Source organism: Pleurodeles waltl, chromosome 2_2 (assembly GCF_031143425.1).
Source record: "Pleurodeles waltl isolate 20211129_DDA chromosome 2_2, aPleWal1.hap1.20221129, whole genome shotgun sequence".
Lineage (NCBI taxonomy): Eukaryota > Metazoa > Chordata > Amphibia > Caudata > Salamandridae > Pleurodeles > Pleurodeles waltl.
In genome coordinates this window covers 946,801,198-946,826,415 of record NC_090439.1, presented here as the reverse complement: position 1 = coordinate 946,826,415, position 25,218 = coordinate 946,801,198, and positions in this window count along the sequence as shown.

Here is a 25,218-nt window from a genome sequence, read left to right as displayed (position 1 = left end):
GCTTGACAGGAAGGGCCCAGCGGAGCGGTGCTTGAGACGGCGGGGCCCAGCGGAGCGGTGCTTGACAGGAAGGGCCCAGCGGAGCGGTGCTTGAGACGGCGGGGCCCAGCAGAGCGGTGCTTGACAGGAAGGGCCCAGCGGAGCGGTGCTTGAGACGACGGGGCCCAGCGGAGCGGTGCTTGTGATGAAGGGCCCAGCGGAGCAGTGCTTGACAGGAAGGGCCCAGCGGAGCGGTGCTTGAGACGGCGGGGCCCAGCGGAGCGGTGCTTGAGACGGCGGGGCCCAGCGGAGCGGTGCTTGACAGGAAGGGCCCAGCGGAGCGGTGCTTGAGACGGCGGGGCCCAGCGGAGCGGTGCCTGACAGGAAGGGCCCAGCGGAGCGGTGCTTGACAGGAAGGGCCCAGCGGAGCGGTGCTTGAGACGGCGGGGCCCAGCGGAGCGGTGCTTGACAGGAAGGGCCCAGCGGAGCGGTGCTTCAGACGGTGGGGCCCAGCGGAGAGGTGCTTGACAGGAAGGGCCCAGCGGAGCGGTGCTTGAGATGGCGGGGCCCAGCGGAGCGGTGCCTGACAGGAAAGGCCCAGCGGAGCGGTGCTTGACAGGAAGGGCCCAGCGGAGCGGTGCTTGAGACGGCGGGGCCCAGCGGAGCGGTGCTTGTGATGAAGGGCCCAGCGGAGCGGTGCTTGAGACGGCGGGGCCCAGCGGAGCGGTGCTTGACAGGAAGGGCCCAGCGGAGCGGTGCTTGAGACGGCGGGGCCCTGTTCAGCGGTGCTTGTCTTCACGGCGGGGCCCTCTTCAGCGGTGCTTGTCTTCACGGCGGGGCCCTGTTCAGCGGTGCTCTTCTGCACGGCGGGGCCCTGTTCAGCGGTGCTTGTCTTCACGGCGGGGCCCTGTTCAGCGGTGCTCTTCTGCACGGCGGGGCCCTGTTCAGCGGTGCTTGTCTTCACGGCGGGGCACTGTTCAGCGGTGCTCTTCTGCACGGCGGGGCCCTGTTCAGCAGTGCTTGTCTTCACGGCGGGGCCCTCTTCAGCGGTGCTCTTCTGCACGGCGGGGCCCTGTTCAGCGGTGCTTGTCTTCACGGCGGGGCCCTCTTCAGCGGTGCTCTTCTGCACGGCGGGGCCCTGTTCAGCGGTGCTTGTCTTCACGGCGGGGCCCTCGTCACCGGTGCTCTTCTGCACGGCGGGGCCCTGTTCAGCGGTGCTTGTCTTCACGGCGGGGCCCTGTTCAGCGGTGCTCTTCTGCACGGCGGGGCCCTGTTCAGCGGTGCTCTTCCAGTCAGTGTAGGGAGTCAGACCTGGCCTGGACAACCTGCTCACTCGCCCTCCGAACGTGCAGTGTCAGGCCCCTTCGGACCTGGCCTGGACAACCTGCTCACTCGCCCTCCGAACGTGCAGTGTCAGGCCCCTTTGGTGTCGTCCCTTGCAGCCGGGATGGGGCGTGTGGGGCCCTCCTGCTCCGCGCTCCTGCTGGCTGGCCTCTCGGCCCTGCTGCCCTTCCGCTCCTTAGATGGGGCTCTCGGGCCCTTGCCTCCCCTGGCTGTTGTGGCAGGTGAAGTGGCCTGAGTCACCTCCTTGGGGGCAGCCGTCTCAGTCCGCTCACGGCGGCCCTTCACTTTCCGGGTCCTCTTGCCTGGGGGGGGGCTGCCAGTCCCCTTGCTGCTCAGTGAAGTGTCACTGCCGCCAAAGTGTGGACTCCATATTCCATGCACCACTTGTACCTTGGAAGCTGGGCTGTTGGTGGCTGAGGTGCCTTTGGGACTTTTCCCAGATGGAGGGGGTGGGTCAGGGGAGGGAAAGAGGTCAACATTTGAGAGGTAATATTTCTTTGGACCAGGGTAAAGGGTAGGAGTAGTGGAGATAGAAGTGGAGGAAGAGGATGTGGTTGTAGGAGAGTCAGGTGTGCTGTCCTTGGGTGCAGGTGACTGAGACGTAGGCTGTCGTGAGGTGGTTGGCTGTTGTTTGGGTGTCTGCCTGCGTTTATGTGTCTTGGAAGAGGGGGTGACAGACACAGTGGGAGAGCACACAGGGGACGTGTACATGGCAGTGGGGGTGGTGACTGCACGTGTGAGGACTGTAGTGGAGGGTGTGCTGGTGATGGAAGAACTGGCTGATGTTGGTGTGCATGCAGGTGTGAGTGTAGACGTCACAGGGAGGGAGGAGGGAGACGAGGAGGAGGGGGACACAGAGGTGGTAGTGACTGTTGGTATGTCTGCAACTGGGTGTTGCTTGGGTGAATGCTTGTGTGTTCTGTGGTGCTTATGTTTGGATGAGCTGGCCTTGGGGGTTGAGGTGTGTGCAGGCTGGTCAGATGGTGTGGATGGGATAGGCTGAGGAACAGGAGACAGAGAAAGGCTGGAGGCAGTTAGAAGAGGGAGACTGGAGACAGGGACAATGGCTGCCGTCAGTGCTGAGGCCAGAGAAGTGAAAGCTCGTTGATGGGCAGCCTGACCCGAATGAATGCCCTCCAGGTAGGCATCGCTCTGTTGCACCTCCCTTTGCACCCTCTGGATGGCATTCAAAAGGGTAGTCTGCCCAACAATGAGCGTCCTCACGAGGTCAATGAGCTCCGCACTGAGGGCAGCAGGGGTAACAGAGGCAGGGGCTGAGGTGCCTGGGGCGAAGGAGACGCGCGCCTTCCTGGGCGAACGGGCACGGAGCGAAGACTGAGGGGCTGCTGAGAGGGCGGTGCTGGTGTGCTGGGTGGCGGCTGTACCTGTTGTTGCTGGGGGCACAGATGTTGCCGCCCCCGCTAGGGAGCTCCCAAACGAGGACGTGTCCGTGTCGCTGGTGTCTCCACCGGCCCCCGTTGTGGTGCTCCTCTCGCCCTCCGGATCACTGGTGCCCTCGGTGTCTGTGTCAGTGCCCACCGGGGCCAGGTGACCTGCAGCTCCCTCGTGCTCCGACGCCAATTCTCCTCCGCCTGATGATGCTAATGCACAAGAAACAAAGAATAAGGGTGGGGGGAGAAAGAAAACAAAGTTGAGTTCATGCCTTGTCAATAGCCTTGGCGGAGAGGACAGACACAGGTGCCTCATGCACTAAGCCGCGAACTTGGGGTACACTACTCTGTACTTCTGACTAGGCCAACAGGTCGAGGGACAACAGACGCGCTCATGGGTGATGTTGGACCATGGATAGCTGCACTTGGCACCCTACAGAGGTGGTGGGCGGGGGCACAGGGCCACGTCTAAGGGAGGGGACTACACTACAGAAAGCGCCCTGGCCTACTGTCACCCACAGCCCTCCTCCCCCACCCAGACGCCTCCACTGCGCGTAGAGATAGGAGAATGTGCTGATACTCACCCCCTTGTGTCTGCTGTGATGTCCTCAAGCGCCCATCCAAATCAGGGTAGGCCACCGCCAGGATCCGGGACATCAGGGGGGTCAGGGTACGACTGGCACCCCTCCTAGGTCTGGAGGCCATCCCCAGCAGTGACTCGGCTGTCTTTCGGGTTCCGCGGCGGATGTCCTCCCACCTCTTCCGACAGTGGGTGCCCCGTCTGGTGTAGACCCCCAGGGCCCGGACTTCCTTGGCGATGGCACGCCAAATATCGATTTTCTGATGGGCGCTCACCTGTTTGACATGTACAGGGTGGGAAAGAGAAAACGTCACATTTCTGCATGTTTGGAGTACATTCCCCCCCTCCCCACCCTTGCCATGTGGCCCATACTCTCATCAGTCGTGCGTTGCATTCCTCATTTTCTCCCCACCCCACCAACTGACAGCCACCCCACTCCACACAGGCATTACCCATTCAATGTGCACTCAGTGTACTCACCTGTTGGTCTGGAGGACCGTAGAGTAGCGCATACTGGGGGAGGACCCCGTCCACGAGTTTCTCCAACTCTTCAGACGTGAAGGCAGGGGCCCTTTCCCCAGTCGCAGCAGCCATTGTCACTTCCAGACCGAGTTCACAGCAGCACTTGCAGTATAGGTCCTCTCCTGTGGATGATCAGGTCTCGAGTGATTAAGCAGATAGAAAATGGCGGTCACGCCCGCGGCGGTGCGTACCGCGGCGGTGCGTACCACGACCGCCAGCGCACATCGTCATTGGCTCCTGAATCCCATAGGGTTCAATGTTAACCAATGCGACTTCGTACAGCGGTCTTCGACCGCCTACCGCCACGGTGTGCCACGCCAGCGCATTGACCTCACATCCCATTGTCCCAGTTTCGAGGTCAAACAGCCGCCATTTCAAGGGCCCACATGGCTTAAATTCTACTGCGTCACACAGGCCTAGGCCTTGCATTTGCACACATACAAACATAGCAGTCAAAACATTTTCGTGTACTGTGCAAGCTGTGTTGTACGTACCTGTGAGTTGATTGACTCAGTGCTCCATGTTGTCCTTCCTAGGCACCGTCCGCAGGGACTTGCGAGGAGAAGGAGGAATCCTCCCGTGTACCGGCCGCTGGTTGACCTGTCGACAATGGAAGAACGCCATATAATACTCCGATACCGACTTGACCGAGCCACTATACATGAACTGTCTGCCCAGCTGGAGCCAGACCTGATGTCACCCATCCGCCAACCCACAGGAATTCCCCCTCTAGTGCAGGTTCTATCAGTCCTCCATTTCTTTGCAAGTGGCTCATTCCAGACAACAGTGGCCATGTCATCTGGAATGTCTCAGCCTATGTTTTCAAAGATTCTGTCCAGAGTGTTGTCTGCCCTGATGAAACTCATGAGGAGCTACATCATATTCCCAGAAGAGGGTGATTTGGCCACAGTGAAGGGTGATTTCTATGCCCTTGGACATATCCCCAACATCATTGGTGCCATTGATGGGACCCATGTGGCATTAGTACCCCCAAATGACGATGAACAAGTGTACAGAAATAGGAAAAATTACCATTCTATGAATGTGCAGGTTGTCTGTTTGGCAGACTAGTACATCTCCCATGTAAATGCCAAGTTCCCTGGGTCAGTGCATGACGCGTATGTTATGCGTAATAGCAGCGTCCCCTATGTGATGGAACAGCTACAGAGACAGCGTGTGTGGCTAATCGGTGACTCTGGTTACCCCAACCTGCCGTGGCTATTGACCCCAGTGAGGAATCCCAGGACCAGGGCAGAGGAACGGTACAATGAGGCCCATGTGCGTACTAGGAGGGTCATTGAAAGGACCTTCGGCCTCCTGAAGGCCAGGTTTAGGTTCCTGCATATGACAGGTGGATCCCTAATGTACTCACCAAAGAAGGTGTGCCACATCATCGTGGCCTGCTGTATGCTTCACAACCTGGCTTTGCGACGCCAGGTGCCTTTCCTGCAGGAGGATGGTCCAGATGGTGGTGTCGTAGAAGCCGTGGAGCCTGTGGAGAGTGAAGAGGAGGAAGACGACGGTGAGGAAACAGACAACAGGGAAGATGTCATACAACAGTATTTTCAGTAGCACACAGGTAAGATTCAGCCACGCCATTTCCCAGTTACTTAGAGCCTCATGCATCTCAACTTTATGTATTTCCCCCCAGCTCTTTTAAATAACATATTCTTTTTCCCTTTCCTTCTCAGTGCTTAATGACTCATAGCCCGACTTCTGCTTGGTTTGGCCATGTACTACAGCGTATTGACATTGGTATGTTGTCATCACTAACTGACATCACATATTGTGAACTGTTATGTGTTGTACGATTTTTTGAGAATACAGCATGACTCCAAACGGTTTTCTGTGCAATAATTGTTTTATTTTGTGTGCTTAGATAATGGTACATTATATGATGACGGTGATGGGTGGGGGTGGAGTGATGTCCATGGCAGAGTCCAGTTCTCAGTCTGACAGGTCTATTGTCCATATGCCTGTGGAAGGATGGAGCAGGGGCTGTTTGAGTTTGGACAGGGTGGCAATGTGGGACAGTGGGATGACTTCTGGGGGTATCTCATGCTGGCGGTGGTCTTGGCATGCTACTCTGTTTTTTTTTTGGGTCTTAGGCTCCTCTTGCGGTGTGGTTGTTCTTCAGCAGGAGGTGGGGTTCTTGTGGCCTGTCGTTGTGTGTGGGCCTCCTGTCCACTAGCGCCGGCGGAGGTGGTAGGCTGTTCCTGGCTAGTGACAGTGGCCCTGTGTGGTGCCACATGGTCCCGCAACGTGTCTTCTATCCTGTTGAGGGCCTGGACCATGCTCCCCATGGCGGTAGCAATGGTGGTGAGTTGGTTGCTGAACCCCATGTAGCGTTCTTCCTGCTGTGCCTGTATCTCGGTGAACCTGGCCAGTACCGTCGCCATCGTCTCTTGGGAGTGGTGGTATGCTCCCATGATGGTAGTGAGGGCCTCTTGGAGAGTGGGTTCCCTGGGCCTCTCCTCCCCCCCCTGTCGCACGGCAGCCCTCCGAGTTGCCCTGTTTGCCTGGGCCTCTGTCCCCTGGACGGTGTGCCCACTACCACTGCCCCCAGGTCCCTGTTGTTGTTGGGGTGTTGGGTTAGCCTGGGTGCCCTGTAGTGGCAGACACACCGCTGCTTGACCTGTCCTAGAGACAGAGGCATGGGCCCGCTGGGTGGGAGCTGTGCTGTTGTTCCCAGGGGGGTTTGGGTCTGCTGTGGCCTGTGTCTGTGTTTGGGGAACCCACTGCCCAGAGGTCCCCGATGGTCCGGGCTGGTCATCAGGTTCCAGGTCGCCAGAGCTGCTGTCCTCACTGGGGGCCTGTTCCGGGGGTGGGATGGACATTTGAGGACCCTCCTGACCGGTGTGTTGGCATTCGGGTCCTGCATGGGGTGAGAGAGTATGGTTATTGTTTCTGTGTGTGAAAAAGCGTGCGAATTATGGGTGCCCTTGTCCCCCAGTGCAGGCATTCCCTTGTGGGTGGTGTTGTGAGGGTGGTTTGTGGGGGGGATGGGTATGTGCAGTGGTCATGCTTAGGTAATGGGTGTCCAATGTTTGTGGTGGCATGCAAGGGTTGGTGAGGGGTTGGGTGGGTTGTGCTAGGGATACATTCTCAGGGATGATGTGTGATGGTGGGTTGGGGGTGAGGGTGGGGGTGTGGGTTGGCATGCTGGTGGGGTGGGGGGGATGAAGTATATGAGATAGGACTTACCAGAGTCCATTCCTCCGGGTACTCCAGCGAGGCCCTCAGGATGCAGGATGTTTAATACTTCTTGCTCCCATGCTGTGAATTCTGGTGGGGGTCCTCCGCCAGTCTTCTGCACCACGATGTTGTGTCGCAACACCATCGAGCGCACCTTCCCCCGTAGGTCGTTCCATCGTTTGCGGATGTCGTTTCTATTTCTGGGATGCTGTCCCACCGCGTTGACCCTGTCCACGATCCGCTGCCATAGCTCCGCCTTCCTTGCTATGGTGGTGTGCTGCACCTGTGAGCCGAAGAGCTGGGGTTCCACTCTTAGGATTTCCTCCACCATCACCCTGAGTTCTTGGTCCGTAAAGCGTGGGTGTCTTTGTGGTGCCATGGGGTGGTGTGGATGAGGTGTGGGGTGGTGTATGTGGTGATGAGTGTGTTGGTGTGTGGTGCTTTGTGCTACTATGTGGTGTGTGTGATGTTGTAGTGTGCCTCTGTGTGTCTGGCTCTCTATTCTCTGATGTGTCTCTCTCTCCTTCGTCTCTGATTTTTGGTAGTAGGGGTTTGTGGGTGATGTGGGTGTGTGTTTTATATTGTATTGGATGTGTGGGAGTGTTGTTTGTATGTGTATCAGGTGTGTGTATTTCAAATTGTCCAATGTGGTAGTGTTTTGTAAAGGTGTGGGTATTTTGACCGTGGCGGTGTGTACCTCCAATAGACTACCGTGTTTGAAAGACCGCCGCGTGGATTTGTGGATCGTAATGGCATGGGCGTATTTCTGTTGCCGTGGCGGTGGAGGTTTGGTCATCTCCAGTTTATCGCGGGCCGCTGATGTGGCGGACTGCAATGGAGGTCGGATTTTTGGAGGTTTGGCAGTTGTGGGTCAGAATGACCGTGGCGGCTGACCGCGGCCGCGGCGGTATTGTGGCGGTCTTCTGACCGGCGGTAAGCGGCTTTTACCGCCGAGGTCAGAATGACCCCCTTAGTCAGCCTGTCAGACCCACATTCTCCCAGATTGGTACTGCAAATCGCTTTCCAACAGACTTCTGCTTCCCTATTCACCAAAGTACTTATGAAACTGTAGGTAGAACTTCCTAGCAGCATGTACTTCCACACGTAGTGCTACAGGTATGTGGAACTTGAGTGCAATGGCCTAGGTGTGCATGCTAATCATGATCATGGGGTGTTCCTGCAACTCTGTGTCTGGTGTAAGTCATGCCTTACTGGAAGCATATGATGTGCACCAAGCTCTGCATTTCCTGAAATGTGTGGCGCTATGATTCCTCAAGGGTTTGCAGACTCCTAATTGTTGATAGACCTTACCTGTGGTGTGTGTGTAGAGCCAAACACATGTGGAGTTTTCTATACGCTCCTGGGTGTCCATGTTGTTTGGAATTGTTCGTTGTTTCTCCACCCTCCCTCAAACACAGGCATGGGTTTGTGAATAGGGTACCTAGGACTGATGCTACCAGTATGTTACACATACATGTGAATAAGTGACTGTTTGGTCGGAACCTAGTATACACACTCAGGTATGGCACATGAGTACTAAACTAGCAAGTCCAGTTACAACTTGCAGACCATGTGGCTTTAGTTCTTCATTCCGTACACTGACATCTGTAGCCCAGGCATTGGTGGAGGATGTGCAGCATGATTGTTAGCTGATAACTGGCAGAACTCAGATGGCGAGTCAATGCCAGTTGTTACCCATCTTGTAGGTTTTGGATGTGCTATGTGTGATGTGACCTTTGTAGGCTGGCCTGCCATGTACTTCCTCAGGGACATTCAATGACCTGTATGGTGATACAGTAGATGTATTGTCTGATTTACTTCTTGTGCCATTTCAGACAATGCAGTTAATAATGTAAATTATTTGCCTTTGTCTTCACAGCTGCAAACATGACACCCTTCCAGGTCCATGAGTTCCAGAGGCGGGCCATGAGATATCAACATATCCTGCTGGTCGAGTCGGGGTTCAGGAGGATGTCCCGTAAATACCGCAATGCGGGCCTCCGGAGTATGGAGGGCTTTCCCACAGGGTGGCCCTACTTTGCCCACCACCAGCACAACTACCAGTTCCACCCAGGTGGCACCACCCACAGCTGGGACTGTTGTTCCAACGTCTGCTGTAGTTCCAGACCCAGCAGTGCAACACCTTCAGGGCAGCCCACAGGCCTTGGCTCTACACGCCCACAAACCTAATCCGCCGGTACCCAGACTGCCCCAGCTCCAACAGTTGACCCTGCAGCTTTCCAGGCAACGGAACGTAAGATGGACCGTGTGTTGAGGAAAATAAGTAATCTGGGCCGGGATGTTTGCCATATGAATAGGCGTGTGCGGTCCATAAAGCGGACCCTCTGGAGGGCCAACCTCTAGACTTTGATGATGATAGACATGATATCCTCCCCTCACTCCTCTTTCCTTGTTCTCATACTTAGTGGGCTTAGGGGGCTTAGTGTTAGGTTAGTATAGGCTGTTAGTTTAGTTAGTGTGTGGTTGGCTGGGTGGGGGGCTATGTTGGCGTTCTTGTGTGTTTAAAAAAAAATGATAATATATATTTATTTTTTTTATCCAAAAATACAAATGATGCAATATTTGTTTAGGATAGTATAGTATGTGTTTAGGTTAGTATCTGTTGTCCTCCATGTGTCCCGTCTCATAAGGGGGGTGGGGGTTTGATGTTTAGAACGTTTCGTTACATGTGATAAGTAAGTTTAGGTTAGGTTAGTTAAGGACAGTTGTGGGTAATGAGTAGTCAGGGTAGATTAGGGTAGGTAAGACTTTTCCCTCAGATTCCTCTTCTGTGATTACCATTTAATAAATATATAGTGAACCCCTTACAGTATGTGTTAAATGCTTCTTCATCATGGCCCTGGCATTAGTGTACATGAATTTTGTACTATTACATTTGTGTCCTATGCTACGAACAATTCCCAACTGACCTGTAAGATTGGCAGCTACCTCAGAGCTACCTTGCAAAGATTCCACCATCCGTTGCAACCACCAATCACAGTTAATATGGATCCCAACATGTTTTTGTCGATAAGTAGGTTTTCAAAGTCACAAACAGAGGTTACAGACTTGGTATTGGGGGAACAGTTTTAGGTCTGACTGCAGTGTGATGTTCAAAGACACCCTTATGAGATGAGTTGTCTTAAGCACTCTTGTAGTATCGTCTTCATGACTCACATAGATCATTTGTGACACTGTTCAGCATGATTACCTATTTGGATATAAACTCAGACACCTTCATTCATGCAGTTTTTGGAGTGTTTGCTTAGATTTGTGTGCACTGTTATATGTGTTAGTATTGCATGGTGACAACATTTTGCTGCCACTATTTGATGACTTAGATATCCCTTGAGGAAGCATTATTCTGTCCAAAACAGCATGATGGTGTATGGTTTCTCACTTCATCAGATATTACCCTCAGGAAGGGCAGAGTATGATGCAATCCTGGCCAACATGCAGATTTATCTGACTACATAATGTCAGCACAGTTGTTTTGACAAGCTACGTTATTTGACATTTCAGTTATCTACTGCACAGTTGATGTGTCACATTACACAGAGACAGATTTGTTGTGTAAGTGCTATTTATTGAAAAGTGCTGAAGTGCCATATGTATATTGTCCATGATTGTGAGTCCATTATAGTGACATCTTCCATTGTGATCCTACACAAGTGATAAAGGAAAATGCATTTGACATGCTGGGGTGATGTTTCAGACAGTGCAGCGGGACAGGATTTGCCAATGAGTAAGAGGGAGACAAGCATTGGGCAGGCAGACAAGATATACAGTGGTTAGCAGAACAGTCATTGAGTAGAGTTGTTGTAAGACTGGCATGTTTCAAAACGCAGGACCTTGGTAATATTTGGCCATGTGGCACAGACTAGTGCTTCGGGTACTTTTACGTGTGAATGTGATCTGTTCCATGTCTTCTTCTTCTGATGTGTGTTTTGCCTCCTCTGTACTTGGTGGTGGTGGTTGTGAAGGGGCAACACACACCTCAGTGTTAGAAGACGTGGAGTCAGACATCCTGGTCGCTGCTACCTGTGAAGGTCCCAAGGGCAGTACTGCAGCAAGGAGGATTTGCTGATTCTTAAGAATAGCAGCCACATCACGATGGTAGGCAGCCAGGTCAGCCCTGAGGGGTTCAATGTTGCATTCGTGCACGCGTTGACAGGATTGCTGTTGTAGGTGTTGGGTCAACTGTATTACAGCTGTGCTGATTTCCTTCAACCTTTTTTCAACTTCCTGCAAGATAGTTGTTCGCCTTTGCATAGCTGCTGCCTGTTCCTCAGTTGACATCATGCACGAAAGCACCCCCACTAGGCTGGCTGCCATGGTTTGCATCCCCACCCGCACCTCATTGGCCAGCTCCCGCTGCACCCCAACTACAGTTCTCTCAAAGCTGGTGCCTGTGTTGTCTGAGTCCTCAGCTGTATTGGAGCTGGCAGGTCTTACAATTGGGGTGGTGGGTGGGTCCTCTGTGATGGCTGCTTGTTCTGTGCTCCTCCTTGTGACTGAAGGTGGGGTCTGGAGGGTTCCAAGGACCTCTTGGATGGTCTGCTGGGGAATGTTTGTCAGCTCGTCATCCATGTCATCACGGTATTCTGGGACAGGCATATCTGCAGGAGATCCATCGTCCTCTGCAATGAAATGGGGTACAATTAGTGGGTATGTGTTGTGGCATTGGTGATGTGACATGCCTGCCTTGTGATGAATTCACATTGTGATCTTGTTTCGTGTTTATTGCTCCAGTCTTTCAGATGGGCATTCTCCCAGGCCTATGACCCACCTGCATGTCACTTGTATTGTGGTAAGTTATTAGACTTGTCGGCATCATCTCCTCTAGGTTTTGTTCTGGCCAAATAGTGATTTGCCACCTTCTTGTCCTACTCAACCCTCCGTCTACATCCATTCTCATGGTGAGGCCTTTCACTAGCTGTGGGTGCTGTCATGGCACTGGCAGAACACTTAACAATCTGGACCTGCCCCAGTCTCTGATCTTTCACATCCACTTATATGTAGTTGACATGTAGCGTATCCTATGCGTAGCATTGTTATGGCACGATATGGATGTTGGCATTGGTAATGTGTACACCTGATGTTGGGAATGTGTGGTACATTGGATTGTGCTGATAGTCTCCTCCTCTGACTGTGCAGGTGTATGTCAGTGTCCAGTTACATGTGTCCTCACCCTCAATGCTGTTGTCTGAGCAGTATGACATTTGAGATGTTACATTGTGACCCAGTCACAGGATGGATCCTGACATATGCAGCATGGGTGTGTCCTTAGTACTGTGTAGCTCCAACTGTTGATGACATTGGCTGATGTTTGCGACAACTATGGGCATTGACATTTGACAGGACTGGGGCCTTTGTCTTGTTTCAGGGGATTATTGGAGTTGTCATCCTAAACCCTCTAATTTTGCTGTGTATGATCCATGGGAAAGTTACTGCCATTGGCTACTTGAGCTGCACACACTGCGGAAGTGGTAGTGACAACTGTCAATGTTACATTCCAGTTGTCGGTATGGCTAGAGGTTGTTAATTGGGCCCAAGTTAATGTAGGGGGTATAGTGGCTGATGTGTGACAGGATGTCAGTTTGACGTTGTGCCCTTCCCTCCTGGGGTGGCTTTACCTTTGCTCCATCGTTGGCATGGCATCATGCCCCCATGGGACTGTTGTTGGTTTAGTGTAATGGTGGGCCCCAGCTTCTGTCTGTGCAGGCCATGCCCCCATGCCATACCCCTTTACCCATGCCACTCCATGTATATGATGACTTCCATGCATTTTGTGGTTGGTATCCCCCCCTGCTTACAGTTGACATTAGTGCATTTTAATTCCCCATGCGACTTACCCTGCATGTGCGTTGTCTCCTGGTAGTCTGCGCTGTCCTGTCCTTGAATCCCTGTGACGATCTCCTCAGGGTTGACGGCTGCGACCATCTCCTCCATGCGGTCCAGGGCCTCCAGGTGTGCTGGACTCCCACCTCCAGTCTGCAGTTCTGCCTTCCGTTTCCTGGCCATCTTTTCCTTGGTCTTGCGCTTGCAGTCATGCCAGTGTTTCTTGCACTCGATGACTGTTCTGCGTACTTCTGACACACTGTTAATCTTGTCAACAATTTGTTGCCATATAGCCTCTCTCTGACTGATTGGCAACTTTGAGGTGACAAACAGCTGGTGCTGGTGTTCCGTCACCTCTTTAACCAGAATTTCCTGTTCCTCTGCACTGAAGCAACACTTTCTTTTCTTCTTAAAAGTGTCCTGGTTCTTGTGTGGGACCGCCTGGCTGGTTCTTGGTCTGTTGTCATCTTCCTGGGGTCTGTAGACGCATCTGGGATCCATTTTGGCTCTCCTCTGCTGAAATGGCTGTGTTTGTGGGGAATTTTGGCGCTATTGTGTCAAAAAACACTGCATATCCGGTTTGTAGTACCGTAAATCGACCCACAGTCATTTCCGCCGCGTTAAAGTAGTTTTGCTTAACGACTTGACGCTGCAGTGTGCGTCAAAATAATGACTCACACATGAGGTTTGCGCCGCTGTGCGTAAAAGTATAAATTTGACACCTGCACGGTGCACCAAAATGGTGTTAACCGGAGGTATTATTTTTGACGCAAAACTGCGCTGGCGCAGTTTTGCATCAAAAAGTATAAACATGGCCCAAAGATTTCTCAAACCAGTGTTAATAGATGAGTATTTTGCGCCAAAATCCATTGTTGTTTGCGTGGGAGGTCCATGTACCACCCATTGAATAACCCCGATGCAAAGTAGTACAAGGGAACGCAAACTCAGTGCAAAGGTCTGATAAATTCATTCCAAAGGGGTGAAACAGGCACTCACATTTAATTAATTAAGCCACAGTAATTCAATTCCATCTCCTGTCATTCCCTGATATTAACTGGCTTTGAAAACTGGATTACAACTGGAAACTATATGCATTTTTGTACAAAACAATTAATGTGAGAGCACATCTCAGGGAGATTTGTCTATTCCAGCCCTGGGGTTAAAAAACAATTTCAAATGGTTAACTTAGAAACCTATCAAACCTCCTGCGAGAAGTTAGACGACGCAGAAGTCTTTGCTAAGCAAAGAAGAGGGCTGTTAATTGAGTTTTATGCGATTCATCTCTTTTCTCTTACAGAGTAGAGGCGGGCCTTCCCAGCGTTCTGACTGAAAATCCTTCGTGTCCCTCGAATTGGCATGGTATCACACAGATCAAATAAAAATGCATTTGCTGTAAATTCGATTACATTTGACACCTTACTTTGATTATTACGTAACTGCCTTAGAAGTCACGACATGGCTTTCAACAAAAATAATATTTTAGAAGATCACACTGTGAAAAGAACAGAGAGAAATCTAGAAACCTTACTATTCCTTTTATGCCAATGTTGCCTATGCATTGCTGCAAATAAACGCACAATGTTTCAAGTTATTTTGGCTGTGTCTTCTGTATTCTGTAAAAGGGTGTGGGTATGTTTGTGTGCACGCACACGTGCACATTTAATGATATATATTTCTGACTTTTATAGCTCACTAAAATGAAGGATTTTGAGAAACCCTGCATCTCTGTTTTACTTAATAAACTAGTATTGTGTGTATGTGTTGTATGTGGGAAGACGTGTATGATCTCCTAAAGACATGGGTGTACAGTGGTGCAGTGAGAACCATAATCTATTTATTCAAACTACAATGAGGTGTGAGTTTGTCTGGCCATTTAAATTGAACACAATTCCCGTTACAATTATATTTGCAACCTGGTTCATAGGAAACGTCCACTTCAAACCCTCAGGGGAGCCTTACAAAAGGCCAGGTCTTAATTGTTTGACTACTAACCATGGCTGATTTGAATCTTCTGAATTCACAATGTTTAACAGGGCCCGCACGTGGTAGAAATATGTAGCTCAAAAAACACATATAACCATCACTTCTATATTGTGCACTGTTAGAACCGCGCTTGTTACTGGGATGAAAATATCCCTCACATAATGATGGACATGCACCCTGCCCTGAATGTTCCAGCTTTAATGATGTCTAGATCCGTGATGCTGATTTTGTTGTCATGGGCAAACATGGATCACGAGATAGGCCTGTCTCATGGATTGCTGTCTTTTCAGACTGATGGGGTCACACAAACATCTGCCCTCATAGTGGTGAAAAGGTACTGCCTTTGTCAGTAGTTACACAGCACAAGTGCTGTGGTGGCAACATATGATGTTGTGATCAGTAGGAGTGAACATACTTTTTTACGTGTAACTGGGGTAAGGCCTACCAGTTTACTCACCTATAATTCCACTGCTGTGTGCTTAACTCACCCTTGGCTACACTGGATCGTGCATAGTGATGCACAGTGCTTGTGTGTTACACTGTGCTAGGCATTCTGCCTGTGCCAGTCTGCCAATCTCCCAGATAAGTAAGGGGAAATCACCCAGGGAACCCAAGACCACTTGCCCCTGGAGTCTGGAGCGCCAGTGCCTTTCCCCCCTGCTTGCAGGACTAGTATGTGCCGTGAGGAATATGGCTGGAGGGAGTGAATCCCCGTGGGGGACCCTGGCTATTGGTTCTCTGTAACAAGGTGTGAATAGACGGCTACTGCACTGATCGGTCATTGCCCATGTGCAGGGAAAAGTTACGGACCCCCCTGATGCCAGAAGAGGGCCATTATGAAGTAAACCATGAACTTTGCTGCACCATTCGGGTAGCTAACCATGTGTAGGTCTGAGCACCACAGCCCCATGTGCCAGGTAGTGCCACCACAAAGATTACTGTTGTACCGTTCGGGCTGTTGCTGTAGTGTGGAGTGAAGTCGGTGATGTCCTATGCCATGTGGGGCTGCTGGGAAGAATTCTGCTGTGCTGATCAGGCTACAGCTCATGTGCAGATTGAGGATGATGACCCCATATTCCAAGAAGCCACGAAGACAAGTCAAGGAATGTGGTCTGGTCAAGACTGTCGTCGTGAGGGGGAGGCCACCATAGTTAACCAGAGTGGCGAAAGCCTCATCTGAGGACCAGGAGCATGACACCTCCACCTGTGGGGAGGATCCCAGGAAACATACCAGCATCTGAGGAGCATCAAAAACCTCTGGGCCGCTGCCTCCATGGGACTTCAGGTGAGGAACTCAAGGACACTTGGCCGCATGTGATGACCTTCCTCTAGGAAGCTGCTGCCATTCCAGCACCCACGAAGGGAGTATTTTTGGGAGACTCCAGTCATTCAGATGCAACCGGTGTTGGTTAGACTGATTTTCAGGCCAGATGACCCCAGCAGAACTTGCCTGTCACATAGAGCTTAGGTGCTGGAACACTTTGACTTTAATAGAGAGTAGGAGTGGGACTCCTGAGACTCAGAATTGTAGTGGGGCTCAACCTGAATGCCGTCTATAGTGAATGGGAAATAACCACTACCACTAGCGAGATGGGACGCAGGAAACGCCCATAAAACATTAGAGCCCTGACTTCTGGGGACTGTGTGCTTTGGCTCTGAGTGTCATATTTTATATCTATGAATACTCCCTGTTTGTAAAAGCAAGTAGTTGACAGGACAATCATTTATTGCTGCTGCAGAATGTATTATGAGTTGTGAGCCTGAGTTCACCTCCCTGTGTCCATCTCCCCCTGAGACGCCTTGGACTGCTTGACCCGTGCTAGCACTCAGAGTCAAGTGCTGAAGGTGTACTTTGTCCAGTTGCTTATGATTCATAGTAGGTCGGGTCAGTGGGAATGTCAGGAATAAAATCTCTCAACCCCCACAGTTGTACCCAGTAGCTCCTGCATGTCCCGTAGCCCTTCAAATAAGGTTCTGACAGTTGACCTAGAGAAACATGTACATGAAAGTTCTGTAATGTCTCAATCTAAAACAGCAAGAAACAGTTGATGTAACATGCATCACAAATACAATCACTTCCACATGAAATAATGAACTAGAGGCTTACAGGGTTCTCATTTACAAACATGAGTAATGTTGCCAGTAAAAATTAATGTAATAAAAAAATCTGTGATCCAAGTACAAACAAGCAATAGCAAAGCCAGTAGGTCTGGCTTTGGCCACCAGCCTTCTGGCAATTCTCAGTTTGATGTGTCATGGTTTTTGCAAAATGTTATTGTTTAAGAATATGCCAGTTGCTCATCAATCTAAACAAAATGTGAATGACACCAGCTACAGACTAATGGCTGGAGTCTGGCTAAACCCTCTATAAGTAACTATGTTATGCACATTATTTTAGTGAAACCAAAACGTCTTGGCTAACACAGATCTAAAAAGGTCAATCAATCTGGCAATGGCATTAAGCCTCTTTCTTTGAGAAAGAAAGAAAGAAAGAAAGAAAGAAAGAAAGAAAGAAAGAAAGAAAGAAAGAAAGAAAGAAGGAAAAAGAGAAAGAAAGGAAGAAAGAATGAAATAAAGAAAGAAAGAAAAGAAAGAAAGGAAGACAGAATGAAAGAAAGAAAGATTAAGGCAAGAAAGAAAGAAAAAAGGACATGAAAGAAAGAAGACAAAAGAGGAAAGAAAGAAAGAAAGAAAGAAAGAAAGAAAGAAAGAAAGAAAGAAAGAAAGAAAGAGAGAAAGAGAGAAAGAAAGAAAGAAAGAAAGAAAGAAAGAAAGAAAGAAAGAAAGAAAGAAAGAAAGAAAGAAAGAAAGAAAGAAAGAAAGAATAGGATAACGGCAAAATACTTTCAAATAGATACCAATCTGGTATGCTGAGAAATAGTTGGCAGTCAGAAAAGCAAAACCCTTCAAAAGGAATTTACAGCAGGATTGGCAGGAGATAGGATCTGATAAAGATGTGCCCTCTGTTAGACTTTTCATCCTTGGCGTGGTCTCCCATAAATTTTTGCCTCTGTTCCCCAGGTTGTTGATGTGTACTGGACTCTGATTTTGCTGTTTTTGTTACTCTGGCACTTTACCACTGCTAACCAGCTAAAGTGCAAGTGCACCTTTACAAAATGTGTATGTAATTGGTTTATCCATGACTGGCATATTTGGTTTACTAGTAAGTCCCTAGTAAAGTGCACTAGAGGCACCAGGGCCTGTAAATCAAATGCTACTAGTGGGCCTGCAGCACTGGTTGTGCCACCCACATAGGTAGCTCTGTAATCATCTCTCAGACCTGCCACTGCAGTGTCTGTGTGTGCAGTGTTAACTGTAAATTCGACTTAGCAAGTGTACCCACTTGCCAGGCCTAAACCTTCCCTTTTCTTACATGTCAGACACCCCTAAGGTAGGCCCTAGGTAGCCCCAAGGGAAGGGTGCAGTGTACGGTTCATGTAGGACATATAGGGGGTCATTCCGACCCTGGCGGTCCATGACCGCCAGGGCCGGGGACCGCGGAAGCACTGCCAACAGGCTGGCGGTGCTTCCTGGGCCATTCTGACCGCGGCGGTAAAGCCTCGGTCAGAAAAGGGCAACCGGCGGTTTCCCGCCGGTTTACCCCTGGCCCAGGGAATCCTCCATGGCGGCGCTGCTTGCAGCGCCGCCATGGGGATTCCGACCCCCTTCCCGCCATCCTGTTCCTGGTGGTTTTTACTGCCAGGAACAGAATGGCGGGAACGGGTGTCGTGGGGCCCCTGGGGGCCCCCTGCACTGCCCATGCCACTGGCCACTGGCATGGGCATGGGCAGTGCAGGGGCCCCCTAACAGGGCCCCATAAAGATTTTCAGTGTCTGCTTTGCAGACACTGAAAATCACGACGGGTGCCACTGCACCCGTCGCACCCCTACAACTCCGCCGGCTCCATTCGGAGCCGGCTTCATTGTTAAGGGGGGTTTCCCGCTGGGCCGGCGGGCGGCCTTCTGGCGGTCGCCCGCCGGCCCAGCGGGAAAGCCAGAATGGCCGCCGCGGTCTTTTGACCGCGGTGTGGTCATTCGGCGGTTCCCTCCAGGCAGGCAGCTCCCGCCGCCCGCCGGGGTCAGAATGACCCCCATAGTAATGTGTTTTATGTGTCTTCACAGTGAAATATTGCTAAATTCGTTTTTCACTGATGCAAAGGCCAGTTCCTCTCATAGGTTAACATGGGGACTACCTTTAAATCTGATTAAAGTGTAGATTCCCTTTGGGAGCGGATGGACATATAGAGGTTGGGGTCTCTGATCTCACAATTTAAAAATACATCTTTTAGTAAAGTTGATTTTAAGATTGTGTGTTTGAAAATGCCACTTTTTAGCAAGTGAGCATTTTCTTGCTTATACCATTTCTTTGACTCTGCCTGTTTGTGGATTCCCTGTCTGGGTCAGTTTGACAGTTGGGCTGGTTGCACCTCACACTAGACAGTGACACAAAGGGAGCTGGGGTGTAGCACCTCACACTAGACAGTGACACAAAGGGAGCTGGGGTGTAGCGTGATGAGCTATCTGTGCTAGGAGGGAGAGGAGGAGTGGTCACTCACACCTGAAAGGGTTGTGCCTGCTCTCACACAATGCAGTATCCTACCCCCTGGTAAGTGTCTGGGGCCTGGCCTGGGCAAGGCAGGATTTCACATTCAAAAGAGACTTTACTTTGAAGCAGGCCTACTTCAAAGGAGAAATTAGGTATAAGAGGGGAACCCAAAACCACAGACTTTGGAAACCCTTCTGGAAACAAGAGGAACCTCTGCCTGGAGAAGAGCTGAAGAACTGAGGAAAAAGAGCTGCCCTGCCTGTGACTATGCTTTGTGGAGCTATCCTGCAGTTACTGCTTCTGCCAGAGTAAGAGGGGAAAGATTGGACTTTGTGTGCCTTCCATCTTGAGAAGAAATCTCCAAGGGCTTGATTTAGAGCTTGCCTCCTGTTATTTGAAGTCTCAGGGACAACAAAGACTTCTCTCTGCCAGCACCTGGAGTCTCTGGAGAGACTCCTACTCTGCCCTGTGGTGCCCATCCAATTCTCAAGACCCTGAAAGGACAAGCTGGCAGCCTAAAGAAAGGAAATCCATGCACAGAGTGCCAGTGGGGAAAAGATCGACGCAACTCCGATCTGCGGCTGAAGAAATGACGTGCGGTCAGCCCCGCGGCTGAAAATAGACGCTCGCCAGGAACTTGACCGAAGAATTGATAAACGGAGCAGGAGAAACAACGCGCAGCATCGCTGACAGAGACTCGGAGATCGAAACCCACGCTGCGTGGTTTTTTAATCATAGTGAGGCTGGATTTCAGACGCAAGAACCGCTTGGCGTGTAAAAACAATGCAAGGCCTGTCCAGACCTGAGAGTGCTGACCGGATAGAGTGAGGGCCCTTGCTTGAACAGGGGGTAACCTGACGGTCAAACAAAGATCCCATTTCTAACACCCTCTTTTCCGTCAGAAGTGTCTTCTTATCACGTCAGGATCTAAACACACAGATAATTACTAAAGTAATTATAAAGTAAAAACAAAAACACAGGCACTGAAAGGAACTAGCTTGTGTGAAGATTTGCTCCTTGTGAGAGAGAAAAATGTAGTTACTCTTCGTGAAGTTAACCAGTGACCTAAGTAGGCTGACTGTTGTATTCTGCCTTGTGAGAGATTCTTTACAAGACGCTTTATGCAGTGTTCCAACGTTTATGTTTTTGAAGTACTTCAAGGAATAAGAGCAACACGCATGGCTGTTATGAGTGGGGCACATTGGACAATTCACTGAAAAATATATTTCTACAGTTGACTCAAGGGATCAATTGCACAGTTGAGGAATTTTGTGTACAAAAGTGAATTTTGCACTTGCTAGACATAAGAATTTACATTGAACTTATTTTGCTGCACATGGTTATAAACTACATATAGAATTTATGAGGCAAGTGAAATTCTCTTTGTACAAATATCATGTATAATTGTATTGTTCTTGGTGTCATTTTATTTATATTTAAAATTAGAATGTATTTTTCAAGTATAACTTACAATGGAAGGACAGCACCACTTTTTAATTTACAGAGAGAGAAAAATGTTGGGTGGGATGATTGAGAGGAAGCATTCCAAGCCTATGTAGAAGCTGTGGGAGGTGATGAAATCATTACGTCTTGGAAACTGGCCATGCTAAAGTGCTGTCTGGGAGCAGAAGGAAGGGCAATTTTAAATCACTTACCCTCAATACCAGAGTAAGAAGAAGAGGATGCAGAAGATGATGTTTTTGAAATAGCACTGATGAAGTTGGATCAGAATTTGGGGAAGAAGAAAAATGAAGTAGTTGAGCGGTATACGTTTTTAAAAGGAACGCAGCTTCCTGGAGAGTCAGGCTTGAAGCAGCACTCAGGATGTTAGCTTATACAGGTAATTATAAAGGAATCCTGTATGAAATGTTACAAGATCAATTAGAACAGATATTGAAAGATAAAATAGTTAAAGAAAGTTTGTTAAACATGGAGAGTTTAACTGTGCAAGAAGCAATTGAGAAAGCTAAGAGCTGAAAGTACGGAAGAAGAAATTAAGGAAATGTCTTCAGAAGATGTCAAAAGAGTGGACGTCATGCAAGTATTAATATATAAAACTTTTAAGGAAACTAAGAAGAAGCAGCAGAACCAACAAGAAAAAACAATTTAGTGTGTTATAAAGGTGGATTGAAGGGGCATGCAGCAACTGATTTCAATTGCCCTGCAATGGAACACATATGTAGAAAATGTCAAATGAGAGGTCACTTTGTGAGAGTGTGTAAAGGCAAAGGGTCATTGCAAGCTAATACCTCTCAAGAAAAAAGAGTGTACTCGATGATGAGAGTTTTTGTTTGAAGTATGTAAGGTTGGGGGGGGGTCAAGAGAGAAAGAGAGACCATCCATTCTATAGATAGAATACAAGTCCATATCGTGGCAGATTCTGGGGCCTGTTACACATTAGTGGGAGAAGAATATTTAATAAAGTTTCTGTAAAATAAATCATGTGCTCCAGACATAAGATTAGTGGCTTATGGGAACAAACTCATTGAATTGGTGGGCTACTGGATGGGTACGCTTGAATTTCAAGGGGTAAAAACACAATCTAAAGTGTACACAGCCAAATACGATTCAAATTTACTAAGTTGGCCACAACAGAGAGAATAAACATTAGGTTGGATCCCAATTATCCTGATCAAGTATTGGGGAGAACAAACCAAGATAAATGTGAATAATGAGACAATGTGGGAAAAGGAAATTTCTAAAGCTTTTCAGGAAAAAAAACTAGGCCCACTGAAAGGGTTTACTCACAAAATCATTTTGAAAGATAATTTGTGTCCTAAGGCACATAAGCCTCAAGGAGTACCATCGGTATTGAGGGTGCATTGAGGAAGGAGTTGCGAAGGTTATGTCAAGTAGATATCATTGAGGAGATTCAAGCCTCTGAGTGGTTAGCTCCAGTGGTTTTGGAAAAGAAAAGTAATGGAGACTTACACATGTATGTAGATTTACATGATCTCAATAAGTACATCTTGGTAGATCGACACCCTCTGCCCACATAAGTGATATACTCATGACAATAAAGGGGGCTACATTTTTCCTTACTCTGAATTTGCCATCAGCATATCTTCAAGTTTTACTGCATCCAGTTTCAAGACCACTCACATTGTTTATCACTGCTGAGGGGGCCTACCAGTTCAAGAGTATGCCTAGCATCAGCTGCAGCAGTATTTCAGAGAACCATACATCCATTGTCTAAAGAGGAAAATAATGTGACCTATTTTCATGATTACATGACAGAGGGTTCTGGAAAGTGTTAAAAGTTTTTACTATAGTATGGTTTGACCATTATAGGTGATAAGTGAAAAATTGTTGTTAAGGGAGTAGATTATTTGGGCCATTGGTTAAGAGAACAAGGAGTATCACCCAAACTAAAGCTGGTAAGGGCCATAGAAGGAGCACCTTCACCACAAAACAAAGACCACTTGAAATCGTTCCTAGCGCATGTGGAGTATTACTCTTGTTTTTTGTGCATGTGTTTGAGTACATAACTGAATGCATGAGAAATTGTTTTGCAAAGAATTCTAATTTTGAATGGAATGAGGATTGCCATTTTTATTGGTAAAAAAATGTATTGCATTTGCCCAGCTCTGAAACCTTTTGACAATAAAGATAATTTCTTAACTTGCACAGATGCAAGTAGTATGAGTGTAGGAGTGGTGTTAATGCAGGGTAAAGATGTGTTGACTGGTTACGCTTCAAGACCTTTGAGAGGTACGTAGTTGTCTTATTCCACTATTAAATGAGAAGGGTTGGCGTGTTGGTGGAGTGTGTTTCATTTCTGGAAATTTTTATGGGGATTGGATTTTGTGATTCGTACAGACCACCGACCATTAGTATATGTCTTTGCTAGAACAGGTATGGGTCAAGTTTCAACAATAATTACAAAGTGGGTGTTAAAATTAATGGAGTACAAATAGAATAAATATGTACCGGGTAAGAAAAATGTAATTGCTTATTTTTTATCGAGGTTACCAGTGGAGAGTGAGGATTAAGTATGGGAAGAGGATGAGAAAGAGTGTCTGGTGGCAAATGTTAATATACTGACTTAAGGCTGTATATCTCATGAGAACAGGGTCCAAGCTGTTAGGGAGGATGTTGCATTACAAGAAGTCAGGGACAATTTGACAAAAGTTGGCCAACCAAAGGTAAAGCATCCCAGAAAGCAGAGTCGTCCAGGAATGTTAACACAGAGGTTAACATCTTTGGTGATGTGTTTTTCAGGGGTGAGGTATTGGTTGTATCAGAGATATTGAGAAACAGTATTGTGAAATTAGCACATGAAGGGCATTCTGGCATGAGTGCTACCAAGGGCAGACAATTAATATCTGATGGAGTGGAACAAAAAGATTGGAAAATAGTGTGAAAGGATGGAAGGATGGGTTTAATGTTAGTGAGTAGGTGTGTGGGAAATAGGTATAAAAAAGACATCCCTTGCAGATAAAGAAAGTCTACCCTTACATGGTATTATTGAGTGATAGAAATGTGTGGAACTACGAAAAAAGTAGTGAAAATTTCAAACCGTGTTGAGTGAAGAAACAGGAGATGGTATTGAAACTGACAAACTGTGTGCAAAATGAGAAAATACAAAACAAACAATGAGAAGACATGTCTGGTAGATGTGTTCCAATTTATCAAGTGAAGAAGAGCATAGCAGACAAGTGAGAACCAGACAAAAGCCAGTCTGGCATGAAGATTATTTGATGGATTGATTCAATACATATACATAAAGGTGTTCTTATTTACAATTAGACATTTCTTTTACTGTTGAGCTTTATTACTTAAAGGACCTGTTGAGATGTTTTATTCCATTTTACAGACATACTTATTTATTTTTTGTAATTGTAGAACATGATAATTTGATAAATGTGTTAGACATGTTTATTCTATATGGTTTTGAGATTGTGTATTACCTTGTTGTTTTATTCTTATATTTAGCTGTTTTGTTAAATATTAGGGAGGGGGATGTGATGTAGCCTAGCTCATGAGAGTTTCCTCATGAGATGTTTTATGTAGTATTCTACCTCACGTCGAACACTGCAAAGGTTTGTTGAAAAACATCGTGCGAAGGAGGGACATTTTGAAGTGCTGGCTTGTGGCTCCCTCCTGATATTGCTGCTCCCGCCTGATATCGCCTATACTTATTACTTTAACAAACAAACATCACTGCAGTTCAGATTTTATTTCATTGTCCCATGCTATGCTGTAGTCGGCGGAAGCAAAATGTGAATGACACACCAATGGATTAACAGAGGCAGCTGAAAGCCCCAATACCCTACATTGGGATAAAGTCCGGCACCTACGAAGGTACACCATTGCAACAGCCTGGGACACAATACTCAGCCAAATTAAGGAGGTGGTTAGAGAAGAGTCCCTCTTCCCCAGCACCCTTAGATACTGTTACGTCACCGTTGCCCGTGACCCCTACCTCCATCAGCTCCATGAGCCCCTCTGTACTGGATTGATGAACTCCTTCCCTCCAGTGATGGCAAAGGGTAGTAACCAGGCCACCCATGCGGCCACCACTTCCTTCAACCTTTATCTCTTATGACTCCCAGACCATGCCTACCTCCTCTCTCTTGTATACCCCCTTATGATAATGTTTTGGGGGGATTTCATTCAGCATTCTCTAATTTTGGAGTTTTGAAGAACGGAAAACTGATGTTTTTAGGTTTGGCCTTTGAGATAGCTTTTAGTTTTCTTGCCAGACTGTCATTTTTTTTCTTTTTAAATCGTCCATTCTTTACATTAAAAGAGCGGCTTTTAGTCATCAGACTTCAATCATTGTTCTGATAAGATGTCATTCACATTTTGCTTCCTCTCAGCACAGAGTGCAGTATG